At 36.6% G+C, this 17,971-nt stretch overlaps 1 protein-coding gene and 1 long non-coding RNA gene across 7 annotated transcripts in view; both read left to right on the top strand.

Moving 5' to 3' along the window:
- The window catches only part of LOC141547681 (uncharacterized), a 49,775-nt gene extending 31,977 nt beyond the window's left edge, over window positions 1–17,798 (top strand). Inside the window, exon 4 of the long non-coding RNA XR_012483589.1 lies at window positions 5,191–17,798. This is a non-coding gene — a long non-coding RNA (uncharacterized LOC141547681). The remainder of the gene's footprint in view (window positions 1–5,190) is intronic.
- Window positions 1–17,971, top strand: part of NRG1 (neuregulin 1) — an 888,216-nt gene that overhangs the window by 109,070 nt on the left and 761,175 nt on the right. The gene's annotated exons all lie outside the window — the stretch shown is intronic.

Here is a 17,971-nt window from a genome sequence, read left to right as displayed (position 1 = left end):
GTTCTTTGGATCTGATCAGAGTGACTGACATCTCACCTTGGCAGTGAACTTGATTTGTAATTTGATTATCATAATTCCTTTCAATTCAACTCAGCAATTCACTGAACACTTATTAATGGGTAGGTCTACCCTGAGAGTGAGAAAGGCCTTAATTCTAATCCCTCTTTTGACCCTCACAGACCACATGACTAAGGCAACTGATTTTACCCTCTTGATACCCCAGCAACTTTCTAAGGCTTGAAGCTTCAGAGCAAATATCCATCTTCATCCATAGTTTCCTAATGGGGAATTGTACACAATAAAAATATTATAGGTACAGTCTAAGCACACTGCACTTCAGTGTGCTAGGGACTGAGCAAAAAGAGAATCTGTGAAGCAATCTGTGCCCTTATCTCAAGCAGCTTCTACCCTGTGGCTCTCTGGCCATCTTTGCTTTGATGCCTTGTCAGGCCACTCAAACTGTGGGCCCCAGTGTGGGATAGAAGTATGAGCCAGTCTTATCTTCTACTCTGAATTTGAAATGGAACTTGAGCTGCTGAGGCTTTGGTAGGATGTTTTTCCATCTAAGAGTCTCAATCTTTTCTCCAAACATGACAACTAAATCCTGGAACTATACAGAGAAAGAAATAATACAGATATGGAATCTTTTGTATTTTAAGTTATTATTTATGCTTGAACATAAAAAGAGAGGGAATCCAGAAAAGGTGGTTATCTCATTAACTAGAGAAAGCCAAACATTGGAAAGAAAATTAGACAGTCTTGCTCATCATGATGAGCCTGAGATAATAGGGGCCAGATGATTTGAACAAATATAGATGGAATAATGAGGTTCTGAGCTCATCTGGGAGAATCAGAGCTTTTCCAGGAGCATGGCTTGCTAGCTACTTAGTAAAAATGTATGGAAAAAGAGTTGGGAGAGGCTGGGGACCCAAGGCTTCTTTGGAAACCATTTCAACTCCAGCTAAAATTAGAGCATTGTAGGATGTTAGAGTTATCTTTAGAGATCATCAATCCATCCTCTGCATTTTACAGAGGAGGCTGGCGAGGCTCAAGGAGATTAAAGGGATCTGTCAAGGGTCAAACAGAGGTGAGATTTGAAATCAGGTCTTTGGAGTCCTTACCTAGTGCTCTTACCACTGCATCATACTGCCCTTTCACATTTTTATTGTTCAGAATGTGTCTTTACTAATACTTGCCTCTTTGCTGGAAAGCCAATTTGTACTCATGATCTCAGGAATCACAGACTCTTTTAAAACAAGGATGATTTTATTTCTCTGTAATACGTGCTGGAACTAGGACTAACTTGCTAATAAAGTACTGCTAATACACCCTGCTGGAGTTCGCCTAATGAATTGAGAAGACTAATTGGTAATCAGACATATCAGTTTGCTGCCAGTGTGCAGCAAACTTGGAAAATAGTTCCTCCGGGCTCAAATGTACCTTTGACAAATTTGCTTTCTCTTTTAATTTTTTGGCACATTATTTATTCGAAAGTCAATTTCAGGCTGATCCAGGGATAAGTTGATTTCAATCAGTAGATTTCCATCAATGATACTCTCATATGGAAAACATTTTCCACTTTTTAAAGGCTACGCTTGGTGCTTGGTAAGAAGGGCAGTGCCAAAACCTAGCCAGGGACACCCATTCTGTTCCCTTAACCTCTGAGTCAATAGCAGTTGCTTCTACAGAGACTGAAGGCTTCAATTCTAGGCTGATGTTGCTGGTGTATTGTCATCTGGAAAAGAACGCAAATTTTTTGAGGGCCACACAATCTTGCATTTCTGCAAAATTTAAATTCATGCCTGTCATTTAAGTAATGGTTATTTATTGTTTGATTTATGCATTTTTTTAGAAATAGATCAAGAGAAATGTGATAATAGGTTTTGCAAGTTAAGATCTCCCAGAGCCTTCCTATCTCTTAGAATCTTACCCATGGCAGGCTAGCTGAAAACTAGGGAAGTTATCTTCATGTAGTGATTTAAGTACAGCTTGCCATTTCTCAGTCCATTTTCTCTTTCTACATTCATGTCTATGACTCCTCCGTATGCTTCCTGCTTTCTTCTGAACTCTCTCTCTGTCTCTGATACTCTATCTCTTTGTCTCTGTCTCTGCCTCTCTCTGTCTGTCTTTCTCTATCTCTTTGTTTCTCTCTGTCTTTGTCTCTCTCTCTCTGTCTCTCTGTCTCTCTCTCTCTCTGTCTTTGTTTCTTCCCCTATGCTATGTTTTTTTTACACTCCTATTAGATTTCTACTGTAAGGTTGGGGCTCCACTGATTATCTCAATTAGTTAAAAGTATTATTTTTATTAGTGAGACCACTTCCTGATTGAATCAATTGATCATTGAGAATTGATTATGAACAGGGCCTGTACAGCACCTTAAATCAATTAATGCCATTATATGAGACTGTCTTGGCCATGGAATGAAAGTGTCAAAGAAACATATAGAGATTCTGAAATATGTAGAGATTCTTGGATGAAGCTGGATATTTCAAGCATCACTCTGAGCAGCAAAGGTAGGACTGAATTGTGGCAGAGAAAGGGAATATTGATGAGGATAAATGGTTTTACAGGCTTCTCAGAGCAGATTTCAGTTGAGAGAAGTCCTGAGAAAGGGTTGCCTGCCTCTTCAGTTTCTCCTCTCAGTGTCTGTATAGCCATAGACTCTAAAATATAATCTGATATTTTGTCAAGGCATTTCTAGTAAACTAAAATTTACCTCAACCACAAAGAGGTTATAGATTAACTAGATATAAATATAGTCTAAGTGTTAGGATTTTTCTAACTGGGGGCTAAAAATCTTTGTGACTGAACCCTTAATTTTTCATTCAAAAAACCACCTAAAACTAAGGAAGGAATTATGTGGACCTCAGGAGTCATTATATTGCCACCTAGATTTAAAATAAGCTAATTGTGGTAATGGTGTTACAAATTAGAAATCTCATCTAGGATGATTTTCCCTCTCTGAGAGTTTAGGTGTTATACTAAATTTTTAATGATTTCATTTTTGTTTGTTTTGTTTGCCTATTATTCAAGCAAGCATTTTTGTTTTATTTTTCGAGCACTATATTTTAAACATTTTTATAGTAAGAGTTTTATTTTTGATCTATATCTAAAAGAACAGTAATGGTTATATAATTGCCATAATCTGCTAACTAGTTGACCTTGTCCTTACTGTTTCTAATTTTTGTTTTTGGAATTGATTTATTTTCTCACTAATTATTGTATTGCTTCTTGGTGATTGGATACAATTTTACTATTATGGAGCAATATAATGTTAGGATATAAAAATGATATTTCAAAAACATAGCCAGTTTGTAGAGAATTATATCCCCAATAGGCTCTTGCTACATGGAAAAGAAGCTGTGTTAAATGAAGAGATGTAATAAACACTACAAAGAGCAGAGTAAGAAAATTGGGAGATGGTAGGAAAGTATATATCAGAGAAAGAGCAGCAACATACCTAAAGTTTATGCTCTATGGAGATGCAGCTATCCAAATCTTCAAGAATATTTTCTATGGAGCAGCATAGACAGCAAAGATAAACCCAATCTAGTAACATTATCAGGAAAGATACCTAATATCCCTGAGGAAATCTTTTTTAAAAATTGGTCTGGAAGTGCGGTAGAAATCTGTTTTAATATTGACAGGTCTTCCTAACAGTACCGCTACTGGGCATGAATACCAAAAGAGATTAAAAAAACACAAAGGAAAAAATCTATATGTACAAAATTAGTTGTTGTAGCTCTCTTCTCAGGGCAAAAAAACTGGAAATTGAGGGGCTGCCTATCAACTGGGGAATGGTTAAATAAATTATGGTATGTGATTGATATCAGATAATATTGTTTTATGGGAAATGATGAGCAGGATGTTTTAGAAAAAATAAAACTGTCAGGCAAAGGGAAATGTACTGTATACAAAGTAATAGTAATGTTGTGGGATGGCCAGTTAGTAATATACCAATAGTAAATGACTTTGCTATTCTCAGTAGTACAACTATCCACAACTACTCCGAAAGTTTTATGATGAAAAATCCTATCCATACCCACAGAAGACACTGTATCTGAATACAGCTTGAAGTATATTCTCTCTCTCTCTCTCTCTCTCTCTCTCTCTCTCTCTCTCTCTCTCTCTCTCTCTCTGTCTGTATCTCTGTCTCTGTCTCTCTGTCTTTCTGTCTCTGTCTCTGTCTCTGTCTTTCTCTCTCTCTCATTCTCTCTTTTTTTCTTCAGGATTTTTAAAATTAGTGTGGCAGAGCTATGTTTTCTTTCATAAAATGACTTTTATGGAAATGCTTTGCATAACTTCACCTCTGGTTTCTTAATGAAGGCTGGGGGTCAGGATTTTTTTTTTTTTTTAATTAGGGTGAGAGAACTATGTTTTCTTTCATAACATGACTTTTATGGAAATGTTTTACATAACTTCACCTCTGATTTCTTAATGAAGACTGAGAATAGGGATAAAGCAGAGAATCTTGAACTCAAAAGTTTTAAAAACAAATGTTAAAAATTATTTTAAATATAACTTGGGAAAATATTAAATATATTTTCAAAATTACTGGAAAAATATTGATAGGTCTTCTGACAGTGACAGGATTGCTGTCTTAAAAGCTCTACTTTTGAACACTTGCAGGGTGCAAGGAAATGAAGTCTTGTACATATAGCCTTAATAATGCATGCATAAAGTTAAATTGTTTTATGGTTCTGGCCAAATGGCAGCAATAGCACTGATTGAATTTTGGGGAAAAAAGTTTTATCTAATAGGGTTATAGTTATCCTAATTCCTATCATATGTGGAAACCACTTCCCCAGAAGAGAATATAAACTTGACAAGAATGATATAAACTTGACAAGAAAGACCCATAGGACTAGGGGTCTGGCTTGATTTAAAAAGACCGAAAGCCTGAATATTAACTTGTGATGATTTAATGGACTATTTGGAGTCATTTGAATAGGTAAAATCAAGAAATATCTCTAACCTCCTTGAGAAAATTTACCTATTCATGATTCTGATATAGGAATATAGGAGAGGAGCCCTCTAGGTGCTAACTCAACTGAAGAAACTCACAGAAACTGTAAGGATAGTTGGCCTAGGAACAAATATGTGCTGCTTAGAAAAGTAACAAGACAAGGGAAAGAGAGGCAGGTTGTTCTGATACATGGACATCACCATCAACTTTTCCTTCTGTTACAGTTGTAAAGGACGTGGTCCAATTCAGGTATATGGGGAAAAGAGTGCAACTTTGTGGAACAGATGTTTGAAAGCTATAGAACCAGCTTCAGGAAAAAGAGATGAGAAGGAAGGTGATTACTCTGATTCCTTCAAATAGTAATCGAGACTTTGTTAACCTTTTTTACAGTATTTTTCCTATCAGATTGGACTTTATACAAGTGTGATAGTAAAAATGAAGAGGATAACACTGTATTGCTATGTTACAGAGCGACCTTTCTTTTAGAAACATTTGAAGAAAATATTTGAATATTTGGGCCTTGGAAGACCAAGTGGAAAAAAAATATATCCATACTTGAATTAACTTTATAATTCCTTAAAGATATTGCTGATTGGCAACAAGGTAATGGACATTCTGGCTTAGTTATATCCAGAATAACCTAGAAATATTACAGTCTTTTTAAATTAATAGCTGAATATTGCAAGCAAAAAGAGCATTAATACTTGTACAGTACATCCATGAAGAGTGGAAAGAATCAGACAGGAGGTAACTTATCATCACCATGACAACTTTAGAACTCTAGCCTCTCAGCCTTTGAAAAAGACTTAAAGAAATTTGAATTGGGGGATTTCCCGATGCCAAAGAAGTGAGATGAGTGATTAAGACAGACTTAACCAGAAAACAAATGTGTACTCAGTACATGAGTGCTCAAAGAGTTATTATTGGTTTACAACCATTGTGAGAAAGAGCTGGAAAATATCTGTTGTGCTGAAAGATCTCAGAGGCATCTTAAGAATATATTGATCAATAGTATAATCTTTGACTCTAATAGCTCATATCTGTAGCCTTTGTGATGGTGCCAATGAATAAAGAAAAGGTATATAACTGTGTTGACTACCACACCTTGAACAAGAGGACCAAAATAAACCAGTACACCATGCCTGGATTTTAAGATGTCCTGGGTCATCTATTAGACAACCAGTGATTTTCCATAGTCTGGTGGTGACTACTCTCAGATCCTAATGGATCTGAAAAAGACAAAGAGAAGACTGCTATAATCTAGTTGAGTAGGTTTTACTAGTTCAGGTATATGCTCTCAGGCATCCCAGGGGCACCTGCTACTTTTCAAAGACTAATTGAGAAATGGAGAAAGTCGTAGGGGACATGAAGTATTTGCAAGCATTTGTATATCATGGCAACACCGATGGTTTGGGAAGACCTTGGAAAAACATCAGGAGTATTGGATTAAGTTTAAGAAAAATGACTGAAAACTCTCCATTAACAAGTTCCAGTTTTGTAGAGCCTATTGCATCTTAACAAGGTATGAACACTAATCCAAAGAAGGTAGTTAAATTGATTGCTAAGTCACTGGATAACCTTACTATGAAGTTAAGGAGGCAAAGAAACAGATAGGCAAGAAATACTAAAGTGTCTTCCAATCAGCAAAATATTTTGAAGACAGATGGATAGATAATCTTGAATAAGTTTTCAAAGACTTAGGTCAGTTGCCTCACACAAGCATTTAAGTTGACCTATTCTGACTCAAACGCTCTTTTGGTCTCGCATGCAGATGTGGATTTGGAAAGACTGGCAATGGCTCTGTACCAAAACAATTATGGTCATGTGAAACTAGTTTCATTTGCCAGAAAAATCCTGAATGACAGTGGAACAGTGGAACAGTGGAACCTGTTACTCTGTTTACAAGCAGGAGTTCCTTGCATTTAAATGGGTGGGCATTTAGATATTAAAAGACCATATATGCATATATGCATATTCCTTTGTACATATATATATATGTGTATATGTATATATGATATACTTTTCACTGTGTGAAATAATTCAAGCTCAAAAACGGGGCAATAATATCAATGGTTCCAACACCAGTTCTTCAAAGGTACTTATTATTCAGTCAATGACAATAGGCAGCTTGCCTGTTGCCAAAATCATCAGAGGCTGGTGACAGTCCTGAAAAATGACCCACTGAAGTCAGTTATTTCTGGTAGGTGAGTTAGTTGGATTCTTTCATGTGCAAGTTGAAAGTAATGGTCATTCACCTCAATGAATTAGAAGCAAAAATGACTAATCTGCCTCATACAAAATTTCTGAAATAGATTTTTCAAATGAGAAATACCTTGCATATTATTTTTCCAGGATTAGTAACACTGCTAGTCATCCTGGATCCTTTAAAAGTTCAGGATTTAGAAAGAACTATTGTTCTGATAGATATTTTGATCAGCCAGTACCACCATCTTATATTGCAGTAGGCCAGATAGATCATCAGGTCATAGAGTAAGGAGTCTCTGACCAATAACAAGACTAATGTATAGTTTCTTTTTTATTTATTTATTTATTTATTTAATTAATTTTTACAAAAAATTTATGCATAGGTAATTTTCCAGCATTGACAACTGCAAAACCTTTTGTTTCAACTTTCCCCCTCCTTCCCCCCACCTCTTCCCCCAGAGGGCAGGTTGACCAATACATGTTAAATATGTGACAGTATAAGTTAAATACAATTATTTATTAATATATAATATATAATACAATTATAGTATTCATGTATAGTTTCAAATAAAATAGAAGACAGTGTTACACATATAACCAGAGAACAATGTCAATGTTTAATTGTGTTATAGGTGCCTTGATTTTGTTTATTGATGCACATGTTAATTGCTGCATGCTTCTATTTTATTGTTTTTTTTCTTGCATTGATTTGCTTTGTATTATTATCATGTTTATATTGTTAGAAAATAATCATTTATGAAATATCTACTATGTGCTAGCCACTGTATTAAGCACTGGGGATGCAAATAAGGAAAAAAATAAGATAGTCTTTGACCTAAAGGAATGTACTATGGAATGGGACAAGATCATACACAAAAGGAACTGAAGAAGGGAGGGGCTGCCAGAGGGTACACTAGCATGATGGTTATGGAATTAAAATCAAGCAAAGCCACTAATGACAATGAAGCTAGCTAAAAAAAAGAAGTCTAAAAAGGGAAACTGAGCAGTTCATTGATCTGTCCTCTAGTTCTCCAATCAGGAAGAAGCAAGTATATATTGGTTATATATGATTAATTACTTCTTAGCAAATCAATATGGCAATTTTGGATAATCTATCAGTGCTATCACATAAATGTATTAGCAATGCTTGCAAGGCTTGTGCTGTTTGCCTTGTAAATATGAGAAAGGGTGGGTGGGCTACCTCTTGGGGTTGTATTTTCTCCCAACTCAGGAAATGACAAATCTATTACAGGATCAGAGGGAAGAGATTCCTCCCCCATTAGAGTGAGCATTTAGATTTAGAGTTTACTAAAAACTGTCACATAGGCTTTCTCCGAAGACTTTTTAGTATGAAACAAGAAGGAAATCATTTAAAAAGAGCCAGTACCCAACCTTTCCAAGTCATTAAGGATCTAGCTAGGATTTGACACTCTGAACTTCACCAAATGCATTCCAGTAGATTTAAATGATGGTGAAAATATTAAAACTAGGGTGAGGGGAGAATGTAAGATTTGGACTCCATTGATTATCCCACACATTTAAATGTAATTACTTTTAGTAAGTATGAACATTTCTTTATCGAATGAATCAATCATAACCCACTGTAAGCAGGGACTATACACCTTGAATCAATCAAAGCTATTGTGTGAGAGTCTTAGTTATGGACCAAGGAATTTGATTAAAAGGAAGGAATTATGTGGGAATCAGATGAGAGATTCTGAATGGGTAGAAGCAGAAGGGTTGGATCAAGCAAGGAATTCCATTGCACAGCTGATAAGCAAAGAGTGGAGTGAGTAATGGCAGAGAAGGAAGATATGGAGAGAGCTCATTAGCTCTGTAGGCCTTAGAACTGAACAGCTGGGCTGAGGGAAGTCCTGAGAAAAGGCTAACTCTTTCCCCAACTTCCCATTTCTGAACCTTTTTTTTTTTTAATCCAAAGCCATTATAAAATTGTAATAGAAACTGACACATTCAAAGACAGAAGCAACATGTTTAGCTAATTCAAATTCCTCACGTGACAGAGATTGGAAGAACCAGCTTTTGGTCAAATCATAATGGTGTGTGCTGGGAATGCCTTAAAGAGGTCTTGAAACATGCATAGAAATTCTATAACTGATTCTCTTCTGATAACTACATGGCAAAAAGTCTTTTCAATTGGCCACATAGCTGGAACTTGAGTACCTTCAAAAAGGTACCAGGAACCAGAGCCTCAGGCATTTTTTTCTTTAGCTGTTCACTCTTGATTTTGTTGTAGCTTCATTTTTGAAGAGGACCAATGATATCATAGAATGATGTTATGATCCTTGAATGTATTAGATTTAAATGAGGCAGAATTGCACAAGCCCATGTCTCATTCTTTTTTCCAGAATAATCAAAGTCCAGTGGCAGGATAATAGTCAAGACAACTGACAATGGTCTGAGATGTAGTGGATGACCTTGTTGTAGCTTCTTCTTTCTGAAAGGACCAATGACATCACAGGGTGATGTGATTTTTGCATGTATTAGATTTAAGTGAGGCAGAATTCCACAAAGTCATAAGTCTCACTCTTTTTTTCAGAGTAATCAGAGTTCAGTGGCAGGACAATAGTCAAAACAATTGACGATGGCCTGGGATGTAGTGGATGACCTTGGTGTCTTTGATATGTAACCAAGCAAAGCACCTGCTATAGCTGTTGTCATGGCTATTGGAACAAATTTGTCTCATCTCCTTCTACCAGGGGAAGTCTTCACATGCTTGGGGCACACATCCCCCTAACTCGCCAACAGATTTGAGGCCATTTGGATACCTTCCGTCTGGTTTAGCCAGCCTAATGAGACATTTTTACTGGGTCTGGCTACAGCTTCTTGGAACCACAGGAGACAGTAAATCTCTCAGTTTTATTCCTTTACTCAAACGCCAAGGAAAGACTATGTTATAAGGTAAGAGGCCTTGGCCCTTTTCTCTGTACTGGGCAACGTAGCCTCATGAAACATGCCTTAGTTCTTTGCCTCTGTTTTGTGCTTTTTTTTTTCTCCTATTTTAGACAAATGCATTTGAAGAGTGCAAATGCACTGCCTTATGTAGTAAGTGCATTGGAGAGAAGAAGGGCAATATACCTTGTGAAGAACAGAGAGCACTGAATCCATAGGAAAAATGTGCACCAAAAATAGCCCTGGATGGTGTATAGGAAGAAAAAAGCAAGGAAGATTTCCTGGAAGTGGCAGCACTTGAGTTGGGCCTTTTAAGGATGGCTTGAATTGAACAGTTCAGCATTCTATTTGCCACCTTTGGGCCCTTGCAGACCCTACATCATGTCCTCTTTGCTTGCCTCTGGTCTCCTACAAGCTCTACCTTCTTTCTTCAAAGCTTAGTTCAGATGCTGATGCCCTTCCTGACTCTGCTAAGCCATTAGTATGTGATCTCTCTTCAAATTAGCTTTGGTTAATTCTTGTGTGGAAGAAATATCTGTATATTGGATATGTCTCATCAAGAAGTCAGATCTTTCTAGTCAAGTATTCAGCTTCTTGAGGGCAGGGATTGTAGGGTTGCATTTAGAGTTGGAAGGGACCTTAGAGGTCAATGAGTCCAACCACTTCTTTTTATAGATTTTGACCTTGTATCCCCAATACCTGCCACAATACTTTATATACAGTTGATGATAAATAAGAGGCAAGAGATAGATTTAGAAAGCAGTATGAGCAGAGGAATCATAATATTCTAGACATAAAGGTGGAGGAGAACTCAGACTATGTGGTCCAATCCCTTTATTCTACATACATGAAGATGTTATGGTTCTGAGAATTTTAGTGATTTGCCCAAGATCACAAGATAACAAGTTGTGAGACAGATGAAATAGGAAGCTTGAAGAGTATGTTCAGGACACAATGAGTTGCCCAGTTTGGCATCCCCATGATCATGTTGTTCATGTGTTGTGATAAACTTTGGTCAGCCCATATGTACATTTTATATAGGCACCAATGTGATAATATATTATTAGTATTCATAAATATTAGTGCTTATAGTGTTACAAGCCTTTGTAGTATTAATGAGGTAAGGCAGTGTGGGTATGATGCTTGGGTTAAATTAGCCTCTGTCTCTGGATAATCAATCACCATTGGTCCCTGCTCTTTGGATGGCTACTCTAAATTTCACACCCATCCTTTGTGGCTGTTGAATGAGCTGGCGCCTGTGGATGTCACCTAGCTTCATTTAGGTCCATTAGAGGGTCAGAATTATTGCCCTGGGGGCGAAGGTCACTGCAGGCTCCAAATGCTAGGGGCACAAATCTGCCTTTCATGCATAGCTAACTGCAGTAATCCCCTCTGAGACCTGGGTCTTCAATTGATTTTCCAGATGGTCTTTGACATAAACACTCTCCACTTCTGTCCAGCAACATAAGCTGCCCTGGCCAAGAGCTCACTAGGCTCACTCACACAAGAGGTCAGCCAGGCCCTAGAGAATTTCATGGTGTCCTATACACCATCCAGGGCTATTTTTGGTGCACATTTTTCCTATGGATTCAGTGCTCTCTATTCAGACTTTCCTCTCATTATTCCTGAAGATGGTAAATTCTCTCTTTCTCTGCTGTCTCCCCACCTGGTGGGGGAAGAGGACAAAGATTAAAAGTGAAAGAACTTTCAATGAATGCTGGTGTATACTTCTCCAACCAAACTTTTAGAAAATTAGAAAAGCCTCCATCTTCTTAGGAAATATTTCTTCTGTCTAACTTATTGACCCAAGTATTCTGTAACTTCAAAGTGAATTTCCTTTGTACTCTGTTCTCTTATATTTGTTCGTAGCTCAGCTTCTTCCTTGTCTCATGTTTCCTGAGTAATTTAAGGCATGGAAATCACTAAATTAAGACTATTATCAGAAAAAAAAAATGAACGATTGAACAAAGATGGGCTACTTATTTGGCTAGAATCTGTGCTGTGCTGTGCTGTGAATACAAAAGTGACCAAGTCTTATCTGCTCTGGGCTCTGCCTTTAGTGGGTGCAGATCGCAGGACTTCCAATCTTCCTTGTTTGATTCTTGTTGATATCTTTCTGATGGAAACTAATAAAGGATCAGCCCAAAGCATTGGAGTTCTCTGATTCCTTTCTACTAGTTTGTGGACATTAATGGGGGTCTTGGGCTATCTATTTATGCGACTGACTCCCTTTCCTTCAGCTTTCAGTTCTCTTACTCCAATCTAACTACCATTCAACTGCAGCAGTGTGATATTTCTGAACCATAGATATGACCAAATGTCTCCCTTTTTACCTCTCGGAGCAAATACAAATGCCTTTTTTTGGCTTTTAAAATCCTTTATAACTTCGAGCTTCAGCATGCTTTCTTTACTTCCCTTTTGACAGTTTAGCTAAATTGGCTTTCTCTCTATTCCTCATAGAAGCCATCTCATTTCCTATGTCTGTGCTTTGCACTAGCCAATCCTTCATTCCTGGAATTTGCTCCTCCCTGGTGAATATTACACCTTATGAAAGTTTAGTGTTCTGTATTTTAACTAGTCATTTGCATATGAAAGACTGTGATTTGAAACAAACCACAGGATTATTTTATTGGAGATATGGATTACTGGAGAAATATATTTTGTGTGATTATGATTCAGCCAGCAGAAAATGAGATTTTGGTTATTCGTCATAAGGTAGAGTTCTCTATTTCATAAAGAGATGATCCATTTCTGAACTAGGCAATGTTAAGAGGTAAAAAATAAATTTTGTAAATGAGTGAAAACTGTTTGCACCATTACCTTTCACTGGGGAAAACTGGTCAGCAAAATGCAGATCATACCCTTTATTCCCCACTGCTACCTACAATTGAGGTGTACTTTTTGCAGTGTACCTGGTGCCAAGGAGGTACTTCCTTAAAGTCCATCTGATGGATCAGAATTGGAGAAGTTTCTACCAATCTTAGGCTAAAGATCTCTGCTCTTTCCAAAAGGGCATAATACTATCTCATTTAAGCACATTGACTGAGCCTCAAGGTTTAAACACTATTGTAGCCACTGAAGAATAATAGTGAATTTAGCTTAGCAGGGGCAGAGTGGAATAAATGAAGAGCAGTAGAGTTATCCAGTGTATTGAACCATCGGTAGTACCTTGTTAGAAACCAATACCAAAGTAGCCATAGAGCAGTGTAACTTGTCTTAACACAGATTCTGACCCATCACTGAACTTTGAAAGGAAAGTACATAGGAAAGGGATAGTTTTCCTGAAGTTTCTCTTCTCTGAGTTTTCCTGGCCAATTTTGTTTCTCATCTTTGTGCCCCCTGACCTAATGATTTGTGTCCACTCTTTCTCCCAAGAACTTTGCGTGTTGGTGGAAGATCAAGCCCCAGATTTCTGGGAACAGTGTTTTATAACATTTATTTTTGTTTTGCTTTTTATATAATAAAATTTCTGAATATGGTTTAATGAAGTCATCTTGACTGATTTACCAATGAAAAATACATTGGTGAGGGTTCATGGGCTACAGTATTAGCCACCCACCAGTGTTGTCCCTAGAAGTTTGAGAATCATGAATTATAGCAGCCTTTTACTTATAGAAGCAGTTGAGAGGAGAGAAAAGCAAACCTGGAGACAAATTGAAATAGCATTTATATTTTATCAAGAGAGGAGATACAGTTTAGTGCAAAGTTGTAAACAATGATAGGTATCAGACTAGACCCCCTAAGCATGAGTCACACACGTGTACATACATGTATATGTATATATATATATCATACATATATACATAGGAAAGATAGATTTAGAACTAGGAGGGACTTTAAGTATATTGAATCCAAATTGATAATTTCATAGTTGAGGAAACGGTTTAAGTTTACAGCAAGTTTTACAGTTTCAGCAGAGACTTTTGGGAAACCATCTAAGTTAGCAAAAACTAAGGCTCCACATGGCTAATAAGTGTCTAAAATGGGATTCAAACCTCAGTTCTTATTACTCCAACTTATATGCTTTATCTACTATCCTGCCTGCCTTTAAAAGAGCCTTTCAAATAGAATGCAAGTTCCTTCAATGGAGCAATTGTTTTATCTTTGTACCTCAAATGGCTGGCACACGGTAGGTGCTGAATTCATGCTTGTTGATTGATTTATTGTTCACATCTGTCTTATATATGTGTATTGTCCTTTAGCTCATCTACTACTGGGATCTTTCTTAGATCACAGTGTTCCCTGATATGGCGTGATAGAGCATCACTGAATTGGCAGAGCTGGACTGAACTGCAGAGAGTCAGCTGGGAATCATAGCTTTAACAATAGAGCTTCATGACTATACTGCTCATGAATCAGAGGAAGGGGATATTTTAAAGAAATATTGAAGGGGCCATAGGGAGTAAGAGAATTGGAACAAGTGTGAGTTATCAGGGTGAATGTTTATAGCAGAACAGATTTGGTCTGAGCGAACATAAAACTTCAGGATTGGAGGTCTAATTTAATTTAAAACTATGTAGAGAAAGTGACATCAAAGGATCTGAATATAGTATGAATAAAGGCTTTTTTAAAAAAAAGATTGTTTTATTTTTTTTCAATTAATGAAAATCCATCATGCCTCCCTCTCATCTCCCTATCCCTCAATTGGAAAAAGAAAAGACAAACTAAACTTTTGGAAAAATATATACAGTGAAGCAAAACTTATTCATGAATTGAATAGGTCCAGAAAGCCGGGTCTCAATCTGCACTGAGCCCACCATCTCTCTTCAGGATGGGAATAACATGTTTCCTCAGGAGTTCTCTGGAATTACATTACATTAATAAGAGTTCCAAAGTCTTTCAAAGTTGTCTGTCTTTCCAATATCATTCTTATTATGTAAGTTATTCTCACATCTGTTCACTTCTATATCAGTTCATACAAATACTCCAGGTTTCGCTGAAACTGTCCCCATCATCAATTTGTTTAAAAGCATGGTAATATTTCCTCACATCCATATGCCACAAATTCAGTCATTTACCAATTGATAATCACTCTCTCAGATTCCAGTTCTTTTCCACCACAAAAATATAGCAAAAAACCCCTTTAGGAGCCAATTGGTGATGATTCAGTAGACAAAAACAGTAAGTACAATGTGGCTCTTAAAGGAAGAACAGGAAGACATGGTTTGAGGAATAAATAAAAAATGAGGAAACAACCATGCTGAAGTACAAACATTTGAAAGGAAGTCATAAACCAAACTGGACCCAAAGTTAACAGTAAGTCTCAGGAAAGATGGTGGAGACTGAAAAGAAAGTCAGAGCATAAATGATGAAGTGAAGTCATAGGATCTCAGATTTGGAAAGGGGTTTCATTGGCTAGTTAGTCTGGTTCTGGGGCCTAGTCACTAATTCACTATGGTCTTGGTCAGATCACATTTCCCTCTTAGCCTCAGTTTCTCATTTTTATCTTCCTATTAGGCACAGATAACATTTCCTCTGCAAAAGCAGTTCTATATTCCCATATTATTTGTGCTCTCTCTAGCTTTAATTTTCCTTGTACTATAATTCTTGGTTGTTCAGTCATTTTTCTTGATTCTTCATGACCGCATTTGGGGTTTTCTGGGAGAAGATACTGGGACAATTTGCCATTTCCTTCTCCAGCTCATTTGACAGATGAGGAAAACTGAGGCAAACAGGGTTAAGTGACTTGCTTAAATACTTAAATGTCTGACTTCCTGACTTCTGGTGCTTTATACACTGTGCCAATGCTTATTAAATATAGAATGTAAGCTCTGTGAGGGCAAGGGATGTTTCATTTCTTCTGACATACAGCATGTTTTTCAACTGGATCAATTAAATCAAACTGAATTTAATTGAAACCCTATCTGAACAGGAATCTCCTCCATATCATATGATTCTTATGTTTCTAAGAACTGATACATTTAATTTTAAACTTATGGAAATAAGTGCATACCATAAATGTGTGTACTAGGTTAATGCATAGTGCTTTTCATACTTAAAAGCAGACGTAGAACTTTATGGCCAGGGTTTTCAAGGGGTTGGATGATTCCTTTGTCATTTACCTTGAGGTGGTTAACCAATGATATTTGTAGGCTCTTTTCCAAATATGTGATTCCCTAATACTATGACTACGCTAAGTGTCCTTGGGGAAGTGGGAGCTTAGAAAATTGTTGCTCTCATTAACCATGATAATGGAAGCTAAGCATGTTGACAGTGATATTATTCTTCTCCATTTGAGTTCCAGCCTCTGGGTTTCATCTTGTTGGCCTACTTGTTTTATTACACTTTTATATTATATACTCTAGCATCAGATTTCCCAGGATCATAAGATTTTGAGATAGAGGGACCCTTAATGACCATCAAGTCCATTTCCCCTTCCCCTGACATTTTAAAGAGACCAGGAGGGTAGGGGAAGGAGGAGAGACTAGGGGGTAGGGGAAGGAGAAATGTTCCTCAAGCTTAGGTAGAACCCAGAATTGATCCCAAAGTGTCCTATTTCACACAATTTCTTCACAGTCTCTTTAATTTTAGAAACTAATCATAAAGCCAATAGTAATATCCCTATAGAGAACTAATTCAGTTCCTTCCTCCTCACTTTTGGCTTGGCTTTTGGAGGAAGTTTCATTCTTGTTCATATCAATTAATCAACCAAAAATATCTATTAAGCTCCTACTACCTGCCAGGCACTTTGCTGGGCTAGTTAGCAATAGGATCTCTGCATATATCTTTTGTGAATTGAACAAATCTTTAGTGGTCAAATATATATCTTTAACCTACATATTTGGTTAATGCATTAATTATTATATAATATCTATATTATTTATTATATTATTTGTATATTATATAAATAATATAAATTAATATATTATTTGGTTAATAATAAGCTTAATTTTGGAAACCCAGGGCAAGTAGCACAAATAGCCTATAGCTCATTTTCATTATTACAATACATTCATATGTATAGTACTCAGGCAGGGAAGAGACAAGATTTCTATAGACCACAAAGGAAAGCCATCTCATAATTCTTTTCTCATGCTATCTGTAGCCTCAAGATATGGGAAGTCTGCTTTTACTATTACTATTGAATGAAGGGCACCCATCATTTTTTTTTGACATTGGAAACCCAATGGGTGATTATATACACAGCTCAGGAATATTTTCATCTTTTCATAATTTAATCTCTCCTTATTTTTATGGATTAAAAACTTCTTCACTTACATTGTAATATAATGAAATGGAACCAATCCAACCTAATCCATATGTGTATGGTGTATACAACAGAGTGCTAGACATTGAGGAGATTAAAACTTTAGGTATGAATGAGACCCAGGAAAGACCTTAGCTTAAAAAGGTCAAGGTTTCCCACTTCATCCAGGGCCATCTCCCATTGTCCTAATCCATAACTTACCACTGGACCCTGTGAAGAGAAAGTGAGCTGGTGACTTTGTACAGCCCTGCCTCACTTTTAATCCAATTTGCTTTTAAGTCATGGCATCATCTTTCTGGTGCCATGGTCTTCTTTGAAAACAAAGGCCAAGCAATATTTAGACATAACAGGATGACTGCCTTCAGAGAATTTATAGTCTAGAAGTAATTTCCTTGCTTTCTTTTTTCCTTATATCCATTTATATCCACTCAGTACTTAAAATATGTGTATTAATGCTCTGTATATCTTTATCTCTCTCATTTCTCTGTATTTTCTCATATACTCAGAACATATGTGTGTATATATAGATATATGTATATATATATATATATATATATATATATATATATATATATATATATATATATATATATATATATATATATATATATTTGTGCTCTTAAGATTTAGAACCAGTACCCATAGATTCCAACATAAGTTCTATTATGTATAACTAGGTCACC

The sequence above is a fragment of the Sminthopsis crassicaudata genome, chromosome 6, assembly GCF_048593235.1.
Source record: "Sminthopsis crassicaudata isolate SCR6 chromosome 6, ASM4859323v1, whole genome shotgun sequence".
Lineage (NCBI taxonomy): Eukaryota > Metazoa > Chordata > Mammalia > Dasyuromorphia > Dasyuridae > Sminthopsis > Sminthopsis crassicaudata.
The sequence above is the reverse complement of the archived record's forward strand: the minus strand, read 5'-3'. Positions and strand labels throughout refer to the sequence as shown.